The 5,716-nt window shown below is 41.1% G+C and overlaps 1 long non-coding RNA gene across 1 annotated transcript; it reads left to right on the forward strand.

Moving 5' to 3' along the window:
• On the forward strand, window positions 1,879-3,593 carry LOC110435141. The gene is made up of 2 exons (XR_002452822.1): window positions 1,879-2,505; window positions 3,236-3,593. It is a non-coding gene; the product is annotated as an uncharacterized LOC110435141 (long non-coding RNA).

Genomic DNA, 5,716 nt, shown 5'->3' on the forward strand with positions numbered 1-5,716 from the left:
AATTGGTGGTCAGATGGTTAATCCGATGTTACATGGAGATCGTGCACCACAGAGACACGTGGAAGCGTATCAGCAGGTGCCAGATCCACAACCACCTCATCGGCAAGATGTCGATGCTTATTGGGCCGATAAGATAGCTGAAGTAATGAGAGACCAATTTGGGATAAAACCCAAAGTAAACACTTACTCTTATCGGACACCGTATCCTCCTACATATGACTTAATCCCACTTCCAAATCGGTACAAGGTACCAGATTTCACTAAGTTCTCTGGGCAGGATGATACATCAACTATGCAGCATGTCAATAGGTTCATCATCTAGTGTGGAGAAGCTGCTAACAGAGATGAGTTAAGGGTTCGTCTGTTCTCGTCATCTTTGTCTGGATCGGCTTTTACTTGGTTTATTTTGTTACCTCCCAACTCAGTAATCACTTGGGCCGATCTAGAGAAGCAATTCCACAAATACTTCTTTTCTGGAGTTCATGAGAAAAAGATTACCGATTTAGTCAGGCTGAAGCAATGCAATGATGAATCAGTTGAAAGCTTTGTGCAGAGGTTGCGAGAGGTTAAGAATAAGTGCTATAGTCTAGTTCTGGACGATCTGCAGCTAGCCGATTCGGCTTTTCAGGGATTGTTGCCACATATCAAAGACAAGTATGCTTCTCAAGAGTTCGAGAGTCTAAGTCATTTGGTGCAAAGGATTTCTGACCAAGATATCAAACCTTTTGAGCCTAAGAGAGCATGGAATAAAAAGGTGTCATTTGTCGATGAGGCAGCAAGCTCAGATTCTGATGAAGAACCAGTCATCGGCTTGGCAGAATGGGTGAAGAACAAGAAGCCGAAGTCTTGCCCTTTTGGACATAAAGAGCCAGAGAAATTTGCATTTGACATCACCAAGGCCGATAGGATATTTGACTTTCTACTTCAGGATGGGCAAATCAAGTTATCACCCAATCATGTGATTCCATCGGCTGAAGAATTAAAGAAGATGAAATATTGCAAGTGGCACAATGCAACGTCTCACAGCACAAATGAGTGCAAGGTTTCTGCAATCGGCTATAGAATTTGGGAGAATCAAGTTTGATAATTCTAAAGCTCAGAAGCCGATGAAGATCGATCAACATCCTTTCCCAACAAATATATTGGATGCTAAGGGAAAAACCAAGGTCTTGACGTCAGAGGCAGCTGAAAGAAGTGCATCGGTGGATTCTCAACATCAGACACTACAAGAAATGTGTGGCTTTTTAACCTTTTTTATATGACAATGATCATAATGTCACTATATCATCCATTTTGTGACATTATATTTTAGGCACTGTGACTTAGTGACAATAAAAAGTTGCATGTCACAATAAATGTCACTTAACAAGTTAAAGTTCATCTAGTGACAATATTTTCTATGTCACAAGGCTTGTTTGTGTGTCACAAATTATTTTATTAATTTTTTAAAAATAAATTATGCATGCTGAAAATAAACTAATGTACTATCTGAAAATTCTATTTAAAGTTCTCGTATTTTGAAATTCAAATTTTGAGTTATTTAAACAAAGTCAGATGGAGAATTTGCCAAAACAAAAGTTGTAGATATCGATGAGTTCTACAACTTTGTTTTTGATATCTTTTTAATTTAAATCCATCTAATATTCCAAAATTTGATTCAAAACTCTCATAAATAAATTTAAAATTTAAAATTTTTTGGTCAGATTGTGGGTTTTCAGACTCTCAATCCGGTATTGGGCCTCGATTTTGCTTTTGGGCCACTGAAACCCAGAGGCCTATTAAGGCTGTGCATGATATGAGCCTTTGATCTGAATCAAACGGTCGGAGTTTGTCCCATCTAGGAACAAAACCAGCTCAAGCCGTCGGCCTCCCAAAACACTAACTTAACTTGCTCTCGTCCCTTCCCTTCCCTTCCAGCCGTCGGACTCCAACTCCTGGGCAGGTGCGTGCAGCAGCCAGGCTCGATGCCAGCGCCACGCCACGCCACCGCGGCTGTTGCGTTGTGCCGCTGCAGATCTTGCGCTGCGCCTCCACCTGCTGTCGCACTGCGTCCGCAGCTCTCGGCTCGACGCGTCGATTCGTTGATGGATTCTTCCGCATCCGAAACCTATCGCCGGCCGCGTCACACTTTGCTGATGAGAGTGCGAGATCCAGCAGGAAGGGTATTCAGTGAGGGGCACCATGATCTGGCGGGTAAGGAACTACTCCAGCGTGGCCATTGCTAGCTCGTCCCTCCCCACTCTCATCTCTGCAGTGGCTGGTTGCGACCATTTCTACTGGGTGGCTGATGCAATGCCAATAGGTGTTTGAGGAAATGCAGGAAAAGCGGTTGGTGATTCTGTTTTTAAGGTGTTTGGGATTATTAAAAGATTTTGATTTCTTGACTAGTTTGGTACTGAAATGCAATGTCTACAATTATTTTTGTTTCTCTAAGCATTGCAGAGAGTTGTTGCAGTAGGCGCTTTGCTGGTGGGGCATTGGAAGAGAGTTCTACATGTGTCCTATGTACATTCTGCTCTCACAATTACTTGTCCGTAGTTTAAAAAGAATTGAGAGTACTAGAATGACCTATGTACATTCTGCTCTCAAATTTTTAGCTACAGTTATTATTTGTTGGAATTTAGAGAAACATCACAAAAATTATTTCCTGGCCAAATGTTTAGCGAACTTGCAGTCTCTCTTTTCTTCTTATTTCAGACCATGAGCATTACCACTAGCTGTACTCTTCTATGTAATTTAAGTGTTATTTCTGCCATGTTCACATTGTCAGACCATGAGCAGTATTACAACCTTGATTAGTGAAGATACTGATGCTGTTGGTTTGAGTAATCAGATTAGCCAGTCTGATGAGCAAATAGCAGAACATGTGCCTGTAGTCGATAAGTAGAGTTTAAAAAAAAACATGAATTGTTATGTGCCTGTAGCTACTTGAGTGTAGCTTACTTATTGCCTTTGTATTTTCTATGAAAAATTGTACAAGTACAAATGTTGATGGTTTCAGTGAAATAATTTTTATGATGTGAAACGGTTGCAGGTAATCATAACTGCAAGTATGTATTGGTTGATGATTTGACTCTCTAGGTTGAACATAGAAGCTAAGGAAAAATAAAGGGCTAGGTTTCAGATAGCAACAATATATCTTTTTCATGTCTTTGAAATCACTAGATTTTGAGTCTATATATTTTGTGAGAGATTTTTAAATAATTGCAGCTTATCCTTTACTGTATATTTGTAGAGTCTAAACTTCAGAGAGCAAAGAATGAGAACGCTTTTCTGATGGCCAAACTGAAGTTAGGTACTTGCTTATCACTAGAATGCCATTATTCCCTTACGCATCTAAGGGTAAAACCCTCCAATTCATGTCTTCCAATGATGATATTTTGGTGACACTGAACTTGTGGCTTAGAGACATATAACTTTTAGTTGCTGCACTACTACTGCTGTGCTTTTGGCTATTGACCTATTGTGCTGCTGCTACGCATGTGCTGGAAAATTTGAGACTTGAGACCCTACATGTGTAATGAATTGGTGGATTGATGTAATGATATTGTATTTATTGTGGAGATGTTAATTCATTTGGATCTGATGTTTTATATGTTCAAAAATTATATGGATGCAATTATATTGTGATGAAATATTATATATGGGCTAAATTCTGTGATTAAAAAAATGGCTGAATTTTGTGGATTTGGGAAAAAATATAGGCTGAAATATGTGGGATAAAATATGGGATACATTATGAAAGTATAAAAAAATATTATATGGGCTGAATTGTTGTGGGCTTGAAATCTATATGGGCTGTAATTGAAAATAATGGACCAGCTGACTCCACTATAAATAGATTTCAGACCCATGAGCTATGTGGGCTTTAGTAGGCCAAAACTTATTTTGTGACATTTTTTCCCTGCCATGTCAGCTGCCACGTGGCAAGACCTATGATTTTGTGACAATAAATCAATGTCATATGCTTGTGACATGAACCAAACAAATGTCACATAATCATTTTCTGACGCGGGCTTTTCCACGTTTTGATTTTTGTCAACTTGATGTCACAAATCTTAATTTGTAACATAAATTCCATATATTGTGACATAACTAAATGTTACAAAGCTATGTGTTTCTTGTAGTGAGATTACTACCGATGACGATAAAGGCAAGAGTTTGGTTCAGGAAGGAACCAGCTCAGGATGGCCTTCCCGATCTGGCATTGTGATAACTCATAGAAGGCATCGGGAGACTTGGAAGCAACGTGAAGATCGGTATTGACGTCAATAGGAGGATCGTCGCTGACAAGAAGACCAACGCCGACAGGAGTGGAATCGGCATAAAGATCACTGGAACTGCTCGTTCTTTATCCATTGCTGGGAGAAAAAAATTAAACTGCCCACTGTTAGAGATTGTCCTGAGTGCAATGGTTATGATCAGTATGATAGACCTAATCGGCAGTATCGGAATGATGATCGACGATTTAATGGGCAGATTAGGGGCAGAGCTTTAGTTCATGATCGGCTGGGGGGCAGGCTCAGTGTGCATAATAGACTTGGTGACCGTGTCGGGTACTTTCCCAGGAACCAAGAGAAACTTGAGGAGATGGCAGATGCACGAGTTCGCGATGAGTTCATATTTTGCAGAGATGCCAATACTTATCGGGTGGAGTCAAGGGAAGTTCGTCGGCAATCGGTAAAACAGCCGCAACTTCCTCCATGGTGTCCGGAGGGGCTGACTAGGACACAGAAAAGAAGGCTGCAGCGCGAAAGATGAGAAGACTTGAGCAAAGGGGAGAATTCTGGCAAATCTAGAGATCAGCAGCAGCCGGATCCTAAGGGAAAAGGACCATCAGCAGATGTTAACATAGTGTTTATGTTGTCGATGGAATTCCTTGCATCGTCCAGTGATGATGAAGAGGTGGATTTTTCTGACCAGATAGCTCAGTTGGCTCTGGATCCAATGACGGTCATCTTTGAAAAGCCTGCCGACAATGAAAGACAGCATCTTAAAGCCCTGTTTGTCAAAGGTAGGGTTGATGGGCAGCCGATGACCAAGATACTTGTTGACGGTGGGGCTACTATCAATATTAAGCCATATGCAGTCTATCGGAAGCTTGGGAAAGGAGATCAAGATTTGACCAAGACCGATATGATGCTAAAGGACTTTGAAGGAAATGTGTCTCCGATTAAGGGGGCAATATGCGTCGAGTTGACCATCAGCAGCAAAACCTTGCTGACAACTTTCTTCGTGATCAGTGGAAAAGGTGCTTATAATCTGCTACTAGGGAGAGATTGGATCCATACCAATTGTTGCATCCCATCAACAATGCACCAATGCTTGGTTCAGTGGGTAGGTGACAAGATTGAGATTGTCCCAGGAGATTCTTCTTATGTCATCGCATCGGCAGAAACAGATACTTATGAAAGGACCAGGTGCATCTCAAGAGAGATTTGGGAGAAGGATTTCCTCAAAGTTGCCGATTATGAGATTCCACTGATCCAAGCAGTTGGTTCTGATGAAGAGTTTTAATGGATAGGTTCGCCGATGATCGAAAACGAGGCTAGGGGTTTACATCGGCTGATGATATAGTAGTGGTAGGATCGGTAAATGGATTTTGGCACTGTCGGAGTTTGATGTACGTTACGAATCGGCTAAGGCAGTAAAAGGGCAGGTTATGGCCGATTTTGTGACTCAACATTGCGGTGTAGTGGAGACTTTGGAAATTGTT

The sequence above is a fragment of the Sorghum bicolor genome, chromosome 4, assembly GCF_000003195.3.
Source record: "Sorghum bicolor cultivar BTx623 chromosome 4, Sorghum_bicolor_NCBIv3, whole genome shotgun sequence".
NCBI classification, from domain to species: Eukaryota; Viridiplantae; Streptophyta; class Magnoliopsida; order Poales; family Poaceae; genus Sorghum; species Sorghum bicolor.